The sequence below is a fragment of the Haemaphysalis longicornis genome, unplaced genomic scaffold (genome assembly GCF_048455015.1).
Source record: "Haemaphysalis longicornis isolate Haplotype H1 unplaced genomic scaffold, Haemaphysalis longicornis Haplotype H1 scaffold_9, whole genome shotgun sequence".
Lineage (NCBI taxonomy): Eukaryota > Metazoa > Arthropoda > Arachnida > Ixodida > Ixodidae > Haemaphysalis > Haemaphysalis longicornis.
The window spans coordinates 130,447,490-130,462,812 of record NW_027526460.1 but is presented as its reverse complement, the minus strand read 5'-3'; the positions used below and the strand labels follow the sequence as shown (position 1 = coordinate 130,462,812).

At 48.3% G+C, this 15,323-nt stretch overlaps 1 protein-coding gene across 1 annotated transcript in view; it reads right to left on the bottom strand.

Moving 5' to 3' along the window:
- Nucleotides 1-6,898, bottom strand: part of LOC144153436 (uncharacterized) — an 84,173-nt gene extending 77,275 nt beyond the window's left edge. Inside the window, exon 1 of the mRNA XM_077685083.1 lies at nt 6,838-6,898. The gene's annotated coding sequence lies outside the window, so the exon portion shown is untranslated. The remainder of the gene's footprint in view (nt 1-6,837) is intronic.
- Between the last annotated feature and the right edge of the window lie 8,425 nt (nt 6,899-15,323).

Below are 15,323 nucleotides of genomic sequence, written 5' to 3'. Positions count from 1 at the left end.
GTCATGTCATTCAATCCAACGACGAAATGGAAGAAGCAAGGAAAGCGAGAAATGATTATCATCCGCGTTTAACCCCTTAGTAGGAAACCTTGTTGTGCTATGGTCTCGGTATGGTCTCATGGTCTCGCTATGCAGACCTCAGTGAACCCAAGACGTTCCTCCTTACTCAGGTGCCCCCACTGTGGCAGCAGCGATACACCCAACTTGTTCCACCTCATTTGGTCATGCGCAACCTTCTCAGACGGCCGTGCGCAGTAACTCAAAAGCGCCAGGGTTCCGACGTCGCCGTTACAGCAGCTCGAGTACATTAAGGACAACCTCGAAATATTAGACATCTAGACATCACAGAGACTTCGTCCTAAATCTCTATAAAATGGTTTAATGGCGGACCGGCTACATTTCAAGCAAACCAGTCACAAATGAACACCGCTGCGCTTCCATCTTGCCACACCAACCATATGTGACTTCAAGAAGTATGCCGGACACCCGCTGCCCGAAGGGGAGGCCAAGAAAGAGGAAGAGAAAGGGCTCTTTAATATGAACTGGTGAGGTTAGCCCTGCTTGTGGAAAGGCTTGCTACGCCAGGTTGGGGGTGGCTACAATAATGAGTGGTGAATATTCGACATTGCAGGTGCGGCAGGAAGAAGACAAACATGAAACGTTAAAAAGGAGAAACAAGTGAATGCTGCTAGCAGAGTCCGGGCAAAAAAAATACTTTGAAAAGGACATCGTTAATGCAAACGCTGAATGAAAAAGCAAAGCAAACGGTGCATAAAAATAAGTAAGAATACCAATCCAAGAAAAAACAATAGATGAACTCCACAGAGCGAAAGAGTGAGACACTTGCGCTGTCTATGATGTTAGCTGTGTTGCTCCAATGGGACCTCGAGCGACAACTACATTGATAATGAAATTTGAACGCTACATAGTTACATATACTACAACTGATTTGTGACGTCTTTCAAAGTCCCCTTTTTCGACCCCTACCTACAGGGCTTTTTAGGCTCCTCTCTGGAATGAAATAATTCAGTCATCCATTTTTAAAGGGTGTCTGTGCAATATAAAGTGCTTCATGAATTCTTCCTGTCATCTGTTAACCATTGCGGCTAAAATAACTGCTGGCGCCAACAAATAAATTTCTTGTAGAGGGCGTGCTCCTTCACGAGCGGGGAATGCTGTACACTAAGAAATGTCCTCATCAATTCAAAGGACCAAAATGTGGCGGTACCCCAGCTGAGTCGGTTCTTAAGTCTATTCGGGCGCATGTTATGCGGAAGCCGTTCCGGTATATGACAGTGTGTGCTCACTTTTAGATGCCATGCCTGAAATATCGGCAGCCCTTCCATGCAAAAGCAGCAGCAGAGCCGGTATACGTGGAACGCATACAGATTCGTAAACACAGCGTGTGCATTGCGCCAAGTACACAAGGGAAAGTTATATATGCTTGCGGATCGGTGTTTGCACCACCGTCTGTCACTGTAAAACCAGCAGAGTAAAATAGAAAAAAAAGCAGTCGCTCCAGAAGCCGGTTAGACCAGTGGGACTGAAATCGAAGCCAGGATTGGGTCTCGCAACGCCACGTCGCACCGCCACGTTGCCTTCCATAAATAGAGCTCGCCTTGTTAGGAAAATACAGACACAAGAGATGCGGGTGGGACAAGCGATTTTTTTTTCGTGCATTCGTACCATTGTTAGCGCGGTCTACTTGAAGGCTTAATTACCAAGAAATAAATTAATCACAAATAACTATATTAACAAAAATATCAACCAGAATGAAATTAACTGCTGGGTTGACCTGTTGGTGTCAGCGACTTTACTTGCTGTGTCCTTCGGTACCTGTCTCGCTGAAGTATGATAAAGGCAGCAGAAAGAATACAGTAGAAACACGTAGATACGTCTAAATGAAAACGCGAGGTAGAAACGTGCTATCCTGGAAGACGTATGATCCGCCGCAGTAAAAAATATCAACATAGAGACGAACATGAGCATTTAATGACCGTTTTTCATTGTACAGCCCCCCACATTTTGTAATAATATAGCGGGAGCAACGACCGATCACCATGTCAGCGCCAGTGATGCTCCGTACTGGGACGAAAAATTCCCATTTCTAGGTTCAGAAATTGCCTATTTTGTAGCATTCTCCCCCGCAAGTTTCTCAAGGATTTCCTGGAAATTTCCCTGTATTCTCATTTCGTAGCTGATAGAACTTGACGTGGATTTCTGTTTGGTTTTGGGCGCTGGCCATCGCCACATATGCCTACATTGTCCACCTGTGTTTCCGGACGCAGATGCCGTTCAGGGAATTAGGTTTTCAGCGTGAAATAAACTTTACTACGCCTGCCACTTAGCAGCATTTGACTACGCATTGCACGTTTTGTACCAAGCAGCATGATTAATTTGCATGCTAAAGCGTCAAGTTAAAACTACCCGTATAAAAAGCAACGAGAGAATGTTGGGTAATTGAGGTCATTTTAGCTCAGCGCCGGGACTGCGAACGCCATCTCTCGTTGACAGCACGTGGACTAAGGTGCAGCTGAAATATTTTTTTTTGTATATTGCGCACGAATACATGCGAACAGGCTTCAGGCCTTCATCCACCGCCGCTTCACGCTTCACTAGCTCTTCCTCATGGGGTACTCGTGATTTATGAACTGGATTGGAAGCACACTGAGATGCTTGTGGCTTACGCGAGCCCGACTGAGAATATTTGAATAGAAATCCAAGAAAGTATAAGGGACGTTTTTAAAAGAAAACAAAGTAATAAATAATGCGAGGTATGGTGTGATGACATTATTTTTCCTTTTTACTGCAAGACTTCTAAAATACCCTGCATCTACTAAAGATTCCCTTTTGCCCTTTTGGTCAAAATTACAGCTGAAAATTCCCGGAAAAGTTTCCAGGGTATCACCAACTATAACAGAAACAACAGGATGGTTCTGGCACCGCCGCTCCCAAAGCTAACAAGGGAGGAAGCGTCCACGTTCAGACAGCAGCAGACGAATTCACTGATGACCCCGGTCGTCATGAAACGCATACAGCCAGAACTCTATACGGAAGACACGTGCGTGTTGTGGGACAATGCTGGGGCCACGATCACCCACTTGCTGTGGGAGCATGAAGTGCGACCGAACGAGGCGGCAACCAGGACAGACCTACCACCGTGGATCCAAGAAGCAGTGCGCAGTTACCACAAGGACACCCAACTATCAGCCGTCCAGCAGGTCCTGGCGGCCCTCGAAAAGCAGCACCGGATCGAAAGCTGCGGGGCGACGCCCTCCTTTACGGGGCAGCGGCGTCCAACCCCGTAGCGAGGAGCGAAGGGGTGGTCCGAGTAAGGGTGACGTCGGGATCGACGAGTGGCTACGTCCGGGCGCAGTGAACACACTGCGTCTGTTGCAGACATTCAATAAAGTCTTTATTCCATTCCATTACCGCACGGCACATCACTGGACGCAGCGCCTTATCAGGGTGTTCACCGGCAAAATAGGCGAGGGTACGCGCACGCACATAGAACTATGTGTTGTGGGAGCGATATCTGCTCCGCTGTTCTTCTCAGGGCAACACACCCCTTGTTTAGCTTATCCTTCAAGGCCGTTTCGCTACCGCCAAATGTAGCTAAGCAGCGTGGGGCACAAAGTCATTCAGATGCAGTGGCAGGGGGTGTACCACTCTCAAAGAAACAGTGTAGCAGACGACACTCATCCGCACATAGCAATATGCGCGAGCGCCTACTCTCGCCTGCCGAACACCGTGATAAGGCGCTCACATGCCGGTCGGTCGTCGCTCCCGCCATATTAACAAAAATTTCGGAGGTCGTACATATCTGTCAACGCCTGCTGGCGCATGCTAGGCCTTTTGAGAGCACGACCTCCTTTTCTAAACATTACAAACTTTTGTCCGCACTGGGATTATCCTTTGTGCGAAAGGAACTTCGCACCGCTTCCAGGCCGACGACGTCGTGAGTATAGGTGGCCGCCGGAGATGCCACCTCTTCCCTGTCGTCACCGTTATCTTTGTCAGAGGCTTCGTCCAGCGCCGGCGCTGCTTCATGGAGTGATTCCGCCACGATTTCTTCCAAGGTAAGCGTGTCGCACGTTGGGACGTCGTTATACAGGCGACGTTGGCTAAAGGCAGCCGCGTTACCAAAGTGGCTCCTGCAAGCCCAGCACTGCGGGAAAGCTGCCACGGTGACCCAGCGGATCGGTCGCCGCAAAACGCCTGCTGGTTGCGCCGCGCGCGCTGCGGCTCGGTCCGCACGCACGTCAGCACGTATTTTTTTTTTCACCGTAAAACGTATCATCCGGTCGTAGTTGGATAAAACTGTAAAGTTTTGAAAGTATCCACCGATCAATCGTGTTATCCAGGAGCGTAGCAACCAAAAAAAAATGCCGTAATACTACGGGGCATTTTTAGTGCTCATAATTGAGAGCGTATAGAAACTGGGGGATCGTATGAACCGGTAACGTATCAACGGGATTCTACTGTATAGGCGAACAGAAAGCCATGGTAAATTTAAAAAGCACATAACCCAGTTCCACACAGTGTGAAATATGCTGATTTATGGTACTCTTGAGTCGGCTCGAACGTCAACGGGTGCTCGCCCGAGTACAGCAGCGCCGTCGCAGCGCCAATTGTACGGATCGGACAGAGGAATCGGGAGCTTAACGTCAGCTAAAGCGCTAAAAGGTTAAAAATTGAGTCAGAGGTGCACTATTCTGTAGTCAGTAATACCAGGTCGAGAGTGCTGTGCTAGGGACTTTCCACAGAAACGGAAACAAACACACGCACGCACGCACACACACACGCACACACACACACAGACAGACAGACAGACAGGAAGGAGAGAGAGAGAGAGAGAGAGAGAGAGAGAGAGAGAGAGAGAGAGAGAGAGAGAGAGAGAGAGAGAGAGAGAGAGAGAGAGAGAGAGAGAGAGAGAGACGATCAGTTAATAGGCCGCACTGACAACTGATTTTGTTGTAAATGAGGCGAACATGAGCGTAACAACTAGCTCCGAATTGGCGCGCCGAATCTGGACGCAGGCTACGAGCTATGTCATAGGGGCAGGCGCACCGCTTGTTAACCAAGAGCCGGCGGGAAATAAATTTCCATGGTTCTCCTGGACAAACATCTGAAGAATTCTGTATCAAGTAGATTATATATGCTAAACCTTTCCAAATTGTGTATAAATGTGGTGCCCACTCCATACGTGTCAATGTTGTTGAGAAAAAGAATCGGCCACCTTCGCAATGAGATGCGGCGGTGAAAAAAAAAATTAAACCCATGGTTCTACCCAGTCTGAAATCTGCTGATTTTGAGTTGTGGGTTGTCTTTGGGAAGATTCCGTTTAGCTTCTGCTCCTGCATTATGTTCGAGTCTTTTTAGCAGCTAATTGCCATATAATTTGTTTCTGTGTGTGCGCAGGTTGTCCCAGCGATTTGGAGAATTCTACCGGTCACTTGAAGCTAATGTGGTGTTCTCAACAATCTGAACAAGGTTTGTGGCATTGTAGACCGAAAGCTAATGCCAAGCTTGTTGCGTGCCGCCATGAACACATGCGTGCTCAAGCGCTCGTCCTGTTTCGCGCCATTCAAAACAGGTGCTACTGCCATATTCGTGTGGTCGTGCTTACATAGGCGAGGCCGGTCGGAGAGTCAACGCCGGAATGTTGGAGGAGAAGAGTTGTTCACATGGAAAGGCCTACTCGCATGGTGCGCGATAGCGGGGCTGTGTTTTGGGACACCGAAAGGCTATCGATGCATCTATACTAGGTTATAACTCAAGAACGGCACCACCTCATGTGCTGTATCACTCCGCCAAAGCGCCCGACCCGTGACGTCAGTGCGCGCGCGTTTTGAAAGGAGTTTGCTATGAATGCGTGATATCGTCTGCCTTGTCTCACGCAGTTTATTTGTCGTCACTGGAGTCGTTTATAAGCATATTAAGTCCAAAAAATCACGGGAACGGCTCACGCCATGTTCAAAATATTCCCGGTAACGCCCTACTTTGGCCGCGCGGAGAAACATCCGGCTACGGTGATAAGGCACAGCGGCAACTTCCGGTGCCATTCTTAAGTTGTCACCGAGTATAGATCAGCTCACAGATAATTAAGGCATATAGCATACAAAGAAGTGGCCAGCGGTATATCAGCGCGCCTACGATTACTTGACAAGCTCCAGCCATGGTGGCTGAGGTGCCAAGGCGTTGTGCTGCTGAGCCCAAGGGCGCAGATTCGATCCCAGCCGTGGTGGTCGCTCTTCAGAGGTAGACAAATTAACAGCGAGAACGCTCGTGTGTTGAGATTTTGGCACACGTTAAAGGTCCCCACGAGGTCAAAATTAATCCAGGGACCCCTCCACGACGGCGCCCCTTATAGCACCGATGTAGCGTCGGCGCGTTACACCCCGGAACAATTTTTAAGCATGAACTCAGGTTCATACAAAATTGGGACGTGGATCGGCGACTCTTATTGCTCCTCATTACTTGACACCACGCTTTTGGAACCGTGGCGAATTCATGTTGTACGGTTTTTACAGTTGGTGAAGGGCAGGTCTGTGTAAATGTGCTCGGTATTTCCGTGGCTGTTCACCGCCGGTGCTGCGCAAATATTTGGCGCTCTTGCCCATGTAGAATTTATAATTTCGCTAATACGGAAGTTTCGCTTATAGTTTCGCTCCGTAGTGTACACTACAGAGCAAGATGTGCACACCATGCACTTCCACCCTCAAGTAAAGAAAGCTCAGTGGCGTTCTTCTTACAGGCGCCACTGAGTGTAAAGAACAGTCAGCGGCGCCCTTCTTTCCTCCGAGGCGACGTAGGCGAAAGTGGTGCCGCACTCACCCGCTCTCCGTATACCCGGGCGGCACAGTCCACGACCACTTCCGAGACGTGAAGGTGGCGCTCACCTGGGGAAAAGGGACACAAACGATAGAATTCCGGGTCAGAAACCTGGAGAAAACGATAAAGACTCAGTTTTCCAAAGGTGGTTGGCATTGGCATATGCAGAGGGGTGTGACAGGTTACGACGTGGCTGCGGTATACGTTGCCGGTGAGCTATATAGATACAAAACCCAGCTTCACTTCTGGGTGCAGTCCACCTAACCCTTCCTTCTCACACAGCGGGTCCTTGACGTCACTGGCCATTCCGATCTGCTTTTCCGGAATGCGTCAAACAAGTTCGGGTCGCAGAGCGTAATGAACCGCCATACCGAAAGGGAAATACCGGCGAATTTGGAGTCTTCCAGGTAGGGGCTGCCGCCTCTTCGTCACTACTGATATATGGTCTCTTCGTTGCTGCAAATATAGCCCAAGTAATAATTGTAAGAAATATCTTATTGAAGTTGATCTTTGAAGTATCATCGCCGCTTTAAATATATCGTGCTTTGAACCTCGTCTCACATATTTGAAATGGATGAATGTCTTTCATGCAAAAATAGCTACTTGACCGCAGTGTTCAACGAGTTATAACAGAATGCATCTAACACCCGCCTTCCAGCGAAAACCTACCCGAGCGTACCGTTTACAGTTTTTAAAGCTGCTAACCCACGCATGTGTGCATGTACATCCTAAAAGTAGCGTGAAATAACAAAACACGTGAGGGAAAGAGCAGCGATGAACGCTTTCGCTCAACGTTTTGTTGTGAAACTGAATTACACAGGCACGAAATATACCTGCGCAATGCAAAGCAAACATTTATCCGGCACTTAACTCTGCTTACGAGGTTCGAAGGCGAAAGAGTAGCGACTTCCTTCCTTCGGTCGGTCGGTCGGTCGGTTCGTCGGTTGGTTGGTTGGAGCCATAACAAAAGTGTAACGAGCCCACTCTGGGGGATTGGTCAAGTCTGTTTGTGGTTTCATCGTTGAATAAGCTTACGAAATAAAACTAAGGGAAAATGTAAATTGGATGATCGTGGGTAAAGTGATTCTAACAATTTCAGTTGCTACCTCTTGTTTGCGTCCTTTGCTTCGCTTTCCCTCTGTCGTCTTTTGGCACGAATTACTTGGACAGACAGACTAGCCGCACTTCCCGCGACAGCCTCCAGAGAGTTCTGCGTGTCTGGTGTGTGCCACTTCTACTCACGTCCCGTCACGTTCACTTGTCGTATACGCAACCGTCTTACTCTTGTTCCCCCTCTGGCAGGCGGCCAAGTTAGCGCAGTGGTACTCGGAGCCTGCGCTGGAGACCCGGGTTCAAATACCACACAAACCCAAATGGGTTTTCTATCTTATCGTTGCAGTAGCCCCTTTGGCACCATTCATGTTGACGGTGTCGATGGTCACATTTCGCATTTGGCGAGACATTAGGCATTCGCACGAAGAAATAGAACGAAGCGGCAAGAATCTGCCGTAAGCAACGTGAGTGATACATGCTAATAGTTTAAAGAAAAGCCCGTAAAACACCTACACTCTTTCGCTCCCATGCAACCTCATTTTTCAACACGCGTTATAAGGGGCGTGTCGTTCTCCATCCGTCGTACGTGAAAACGCCAACATTTTTTTTTGTAACCTCTAGCCCCAATATTTCCGGGAGGAAATATTACTGTCCTCCAAAACTCAATTTTCAAAGAGTTGGTATGTGCGCGTTTGGATTACAAGAGGTTGACAGTGATTGCCTATGCTCTCACAGGCGCACGTTGACACCTTAACCGACCTTAACCGAACGGGGAAGAAATAAAAAAAGTCTGCTTAAAGTTGTCCCGAACGTTGCAGTTTCGTTTCACTCTCGCATACGAACCACCTGACAAAATGTTAGCTTGCTTGACACCTAGAAAACCACGCCAACTTCATGTCACCGGGACACGTGGTTGCGCTACAGCTTGCGCGCTAAAACCGCGCTACCGCCGCAAAAGCTTCAGGCTTATTTGACTCTGTAGCCATTTGAGCAGCTAGCTCCTCGTTGGGTCTTCGCTCAACGTAGTAGCACCATAGTCGCACTGCTAATGACGTGCATCAGGTAACCGACCTCACAAGCCTATCTAGCTTTTTTCAGAAAGCTTTCATCCATCGCTTAGGACCTAAGAATATGGCCCCCTGGAGGCAACCAAACCCTAAGCCGTTCTTGGTAACCTCCGGGGCGGCCTTCGCAACATTGTGACCTTTGGGTTTCTTAGTTCTGGGGTGGTATTCACAAGAGACATGCTCCTTTTTGAAAGTAAAGTATGCATCGAGGACCTTCAGCGCCTTATCTACTGGTAACCTCAACAAAGCGCTTGAACAGCTTCTAGAAAGCACGTGCAGGTAGCTTGGGGCGCCCAAGGAAGTAACTGTTTTGCGGGTTTTCTTCAGGGCTCACGGACCCGCTGACCTGTCTTCCTCAGGTTGTGTGTTCCTCGTGTTTCTTAAACCGTTATGTTGCCGAAGTAGCGATGCACTGCGTAGGAATTGTGAAGTTCGGGATCCTCATTTAAATAATGAAAGACGCCGGTGGCTCATGTGTCGGCGTTTCCTCCGCTTAATTGTAGCTGTCATGTTGCGTTCCTTTCATGCAGCCGCAGGGGCGCGAAGTTGGGGGCTGCCGAGTGCATGGTTTGTGTTCCTTTTCTGTGGCAAAAGACGGGGGTGTTTAGCCCGAGTACCTCTGTTGCGTTGGTATGCGCTAGCTCGACCGGGCGGTCTCAGTGAACGGCGGATGGGTGCACAGCAGTGAAAACAGTTCCAGCGCGGGGTTCCCGCTCGGACAGCGCGCACGCCGCTATTACAGCCCCGTTTACATTGACCCGACGAGGGCGCGTTTAGTCGAAATGAACGGGTTTTGGTACTCATCTTTCCCATGTATAAGCGGACCGGTCGTGTCAGAGAGCCGTCGCGGTGAGTCCAGTCGTCTCGGAGGCAGGGGGTGGGTTAGCTCGCTCGTCGGGCTGAGTCGGCGGGCCGCGGGAACAGTATACCGTGCTTTCGCAGTTCTAACGCGCCCCCGATCGTAACGCGCGAGTAAGTTCGTGCACGAAAAGTTAAAAAAAAAATCACACTGACGGTACTACGCAGATGGAAATGACATGTTACCACGTACCTTGAAGAGGGGGATTTTATTTGGCGTATGCAGCTGTGGAACCCAAAAAGGATTGTGCTTCATAAGATTGCTTATCAAGCTCCTGCTGGTAAAAAAGTCATAGCGGGAAACACTAAAGCTGCTTAAGATTTCAAGTGCCTTGATCTTCGTAATTCTAAGCGTCACAGACTAATTGCAGAAGCACAAAAAATGTGCAATAGCTGACGAAGGTATGCGGCATGCCATTAAGGAATCAGTGCGCCGAAGTTCAGTCACATGGTGTTGAGGGATTGTTTTTTTATTGAATTGAGTTGAATTTTGTGGGGACTTCGTGTCTATTGCGCATGGCAATGCTGCCGGCCGCTTTAAAGCCTGTTTTGATTTTGAGCCCGATTGTAACGTGCACACAAATATTAAGGCTACCTTTTAGCAAAAGAGGGTGCGCGTTAGAATCGTGAAAATACGGTAGCCTTTTTTCCGGGAACCCCACCGCTCCCTTCACCTCGATTCTTTGGACGGGGTGCATATAAATTCGGGAGGGATCGAGGTAGCTGAACCCGCCAGTCGACTCGACCCTTTCTCGTCGACTCCATGTGTCCAGGGCCTATGGCTTGCTGGCATTGGTTGGAGGCTCGGTCGTTCGTCAAGGCTGACAAGCTGACGGGAAGCGAAAGGATGCCGTCTCTTGGTGTCGAAAAGGCGCGCGGCGTAGTCATTGAGGATTTGCGAAGCCGGCGTATACGTGCTGTGCGTTTATGGGTCATTCGCATCGAGAATGCTCACCTGGGCGTGGAGCAGCTCTTCCCACGAGTCAGGCGGCGGGCGCGGCGTCCCTTAGTCTGGCGAAGGGATTAGCCACGACTCCCTCTTTGTGCCGGTGCGCGCGCGGACAAATGCGAAGCGGCAAGGCGAGGACACTGTGTAAGATGTTAGCCCCGCGAAGGCCGCTCTAAGCGTTCGGCTTTGGCTTTATGCATATGCCGCCCGCTTTACGTAATGGCGTAACCACTCCGCGCGGTCAGTGACTTTAGGTGGCAGATGTCTTATATTTGGTTGTCGGTTGGAATAACGTGCGCAGGAAACGTACTATGAGTGCATGAGTGAGAGCGCTGTGCCATGTGACCGCAGGTGGGGACATGTTTAGGATTGGTTGGTTTTTGTGGCCAATCTGTGGTCCATATGAGTCATGTTGAAAGGGGTTTTCGCTCTTTCTTGAACGGCCCCTTTGGAGGCGTGGTTATTGGGATCAAAACCAGAGTGTCGGGTTTTGTCCGAGGGAGGGTCGGTCGGTTGGTCGAGAGGGATCTAGTTCAGGATAGATCATGGCGGAACAGGATGTGCCGGGCAGAGTGACAATGTAACCGTCATTCTGTCCTGATGTAAATGCTTGGAGTAATGTAAATAGTGTAAATAAACCCAATACCAAACAAGAAAAGCAGTCCTCATCCCTCACCGGCTAAAGGCATCGGACGTCGGTCATCGTAGCGAGTCGAGATCGTTCTCTCGGCTCGAGCATCAAAAGAACCGCATTATGTCGTCTTCATCGTTCACCAAGAAGATGGAGAGGCGAAATTTAACTGGAATCCCGTAGCTTTTTTGTATTTCTTTATTTTTCTCTCTTTGGAGAGTGCCCATAAGGTAACCTAATGCGAGCCCATTTCAGTATTACAAATAAAACCTTTAGTTTTCAGCACGCGCTTGTCGTTGCCTGTCCTCTTGCTCGCTGTGTTTTTTTTTTTTTTTTACGTTTTCAAGATGTACACTTTTAACATTGCTCTGCCGTCCGCACTAGGGCCATTCGAGTGCATACCGGCGAATAGGCGACAGAACCACGTCGTAAGGGCCACAGACATTAGGGGCAAGGCCACCAGTATGCTTTGGTCAAGGCAAACACAAAATGGGGGCCACGTGCGCCTTCATCTTTTTACGGACATATTCGATTGTGCCACCTTCCCAGTGTCTTTCAAAAGGCGAGACTTAGCGGCTCTTGCTTCTTCGGCTGCGATGAGTTCTACGTGTTCTCCCTGAACTAGTGTGAACTATAACTCAGAGAGTGGTCGAAACTAGCTGACAAAAGTGAAGCAAAAAAAAACGAGTAGAAAAAGGGGAATCACCTGAAATCTACCGCTCTGTGAGCCGCCTCGAGAAGCCGAAGGAGCAATGACCTTTATGCGTGGTTTTTCTAGTTTTGGCTGGGATCCAAAGGGGGATCCCCAGAATTGTGGCGATGGTGGCGGCAGCTTGCGATGCCCAGCTGTAACGGACACTTCTTTTGTTTATTCAAACTTTTTCTCCGCGTCTGCCTTCATTACAAGCTCCAACAGCGTGTAGTTTTCCCTGCAGGTGTGCAGCTGTCCACCCAGATCTCCTGACGGGAACTTCCCGTGCCGCGGGAAACTTCAGGAATAGCATGTCGTGCAACAAATGCGCAATCAACATTTCTTTTGGGCACTGAACTTTACGTACGCGGCAAATATATGAGGCGTTACTTTTTTTCGAAACTAGCCAAATTTAACTAAAGCAAACATTAGGGGGGGAAAAGCTGAAGTTAATTACCGGACCTAAATGCAAGGCTGTCAAAACTATTATAGGATATGTCTTACATGTCAGATAGCGGAAGTTTATGACCAGAAGTAGTTACGAATTATGCGCTGAATTTGAGCAATATTTCGATGATAAGTTTGCATTTGTCTCATATTGAACTGAAACACTCAAGTTCATGCTGCATTCTTATGAAAACTATGATTGACTTTCTAGTATGGTGCGATTGCGTTTTCGCGGAAAAGGCGTTAAACATGTGCAACACGGTTTCAAGAACATACAATTGGAAAGCAGGTCAGTCTTTTTGGCACCATTAGCAGCACTTCGTGAATTCTTCCGTAAGAATATTTTCGTGGGCACGCCTTAAGGCGTTCACGAAGTAAGCAAGCTCTTCCTTGTCTTGCCATGAATTTCCAGAACGATTCACAAGAAGTTTCCTTGTTCTTAACCTTAATGAAGTGTTTCGCACCCTCAGAAAGGGAGGGGTGGGGGTGTTAGGGCTTGTAAGCGGCGGCTATTTAGTTAAGTAAGAAAATGGTAAATATGGGTAAAAAATACAGGTAACCAGAGTTACTTCTTTGGGAGGGAGGAGCCGAGATGAAATCATTGTTCCACCTTTCTCAGTTTCACTTCGTTAACCTCTTCTTCCGTTAATTTTGTCGTTGAAATCTGGGGACAGATCTTTCGCCGGCCTTCTAATGTCCGTCCGAATTCATGATGAGCCGGTCCGAAAGCAAAAAAAAAAAAAAAATCTTCCGAAAACACCCATGCAACAGTCTTAACGGTCAAGCCAAAAGCAAACTGCCATTGGCCAAATGGATTTGGGTCATTTTGATCCGTGAAACAGCGAGATCTGGCTCATTTTTCAGACGAACTACGATCTGCGTGCACGTTTGCAGAAGTTATCTCACCTATTTTCTTGCCACCTTTTTTTATGGGAAAGTTACAGACTTCTTCTTGTCACTGCAATTTTGTCTGGCTTGTTTGGATTTCTGGATCTGGCTTATTTCGAAAAAAGAAGCCTCACTCGGTAATGTTATTATTTCAGCTGATTGTATGCTTGCCTATCGGCTGTGTGCTTGTATGTATGCGTGCTTGTAAACGAGCCTACAGCCCCACCTTAATCGCATCTTGCGTAGCAACTTGGGTCGCTATAGCGTTGTTGACCCCGACGTTTCATTAAAGAGTTCTCGTTATCTCCTTCGCCTTAAACGGGACAGCAGTCAATGCCACGTTGACACAAGAACCGTGTTATCGTAAAAAGCAGGATCTGGCTCATTTCCGATACGAACTACGATCTGCGTACACGTTTGCACGTGTTATCTCGCCTATTTTCTTGCCACCTTATTTTTTTATGGGAACATTGCCGAGTTTTCCTTGTCACTGCAGTCTTATCTGACTTGGTTTAGGTTTCTGGATCTGGCTCATTAAAAAAAAAAGTCTCATACGGCCATATGCTTGCTTTAGCTGATTGTATGCTTATTTTTCGGCTGTGTGTCTGTTTGTATGTGTGCGTTTAAACGAGCTTCTAATCCCACCGTTATCACATCTGGCACAGCAAGTTCGGTCGCTATGGCGTTGCTGACCTCGATGGTTCATTAAAGAGTTCTCTTTACCTCTCTCGCCTTAAACGGGACAGCAGTCAATTCCACGTCGACACGTGAAGCGCGCGATCGTAATCACTGCCGTCTTCATCTCACTACGAGATTAGGCCCGGGAAAAGGGCGCAAACGCGGCTAGTTTTAGAATCGAATATCTACGGCTCCCATCGACGCGGTCGCATCTTCCAGGCGCCTCTGATTTCGCACAGTACCGTCACCTTTGTCCCAATGAAATGTCGAGTTCGTGTGCACCCGGCTTTCACTTCAGTCCACGGGCAGCCATGACCCTTGGCAACCACGTTTGCAACGAATGCCCCAATACTGTTTGCACAGGTCGACCCAGGAGGGATAGTCGGTTCATCGTTCTACTTGGGAAAATCATTTTCCCAACTACAGTCAAACTGGATGTAACGAACATCTATGTAACGACTTTCTGAATTTAACAATGTTTTTCAATTCCCCATAGCCAACCCCGCTGAAGCGCATGTGTTTGCGACCTCCATGTAACGAAGGCGTTGCGTCGGTTAACCTTGGTGTAACAAATTCGCTACGTCAAGGAGTCATTGTTTTTAGCACTTTTTCTGAAGACTCGGCTGGAGAAATGCACCAATTCAGCGAATTTCGCCCGCACCTCGCTCTACCCAGCGTTTCCACGTGCGAGTGCGATGTCAGTGCGGCGTGTAGTCGCGCGTCTCCACTGCCGTCTGAGGTGTCGGTTCGTCGCTGATGAGTTCTCTTCCCAGAAAAAAAAAAAACTTGTCGTTCGAAGACAAGCTCACAATTTTAAATGCCGTCTCTGTCGGCGGGAAACGAGAACATCACGGTTCGGTACAGTATCCCAGCTAGCACCCTCTTAAGAATTTTCAGTGCCGAAAAAAGCCCCAATTTTACGTGACGGGGCCCTTTCAACATGAGTTTGTTTTCTTTAACCGCATTAAGGAACCAAAAAAAGTTACGTGGGGGCGTGACATTGCATCTTTTGGGGCTCCTTGTAGTGCCTCAGCTCGTGAGAAAGCAGCTGCAGGCGCAAATCAGGCAGTTTTTCACTCCGAAATAAATCTTTCAACGCTAGTTCACCTACACTGAAGGGTAGCATTTTGGTTTTGTTTCTGTTCCATTCGCCGAGCCTAAACTCGTAACCTGCATGTAACAATAAATTGCAAATTTTTGTCCACTTCATCAGATCACGGTTCAACT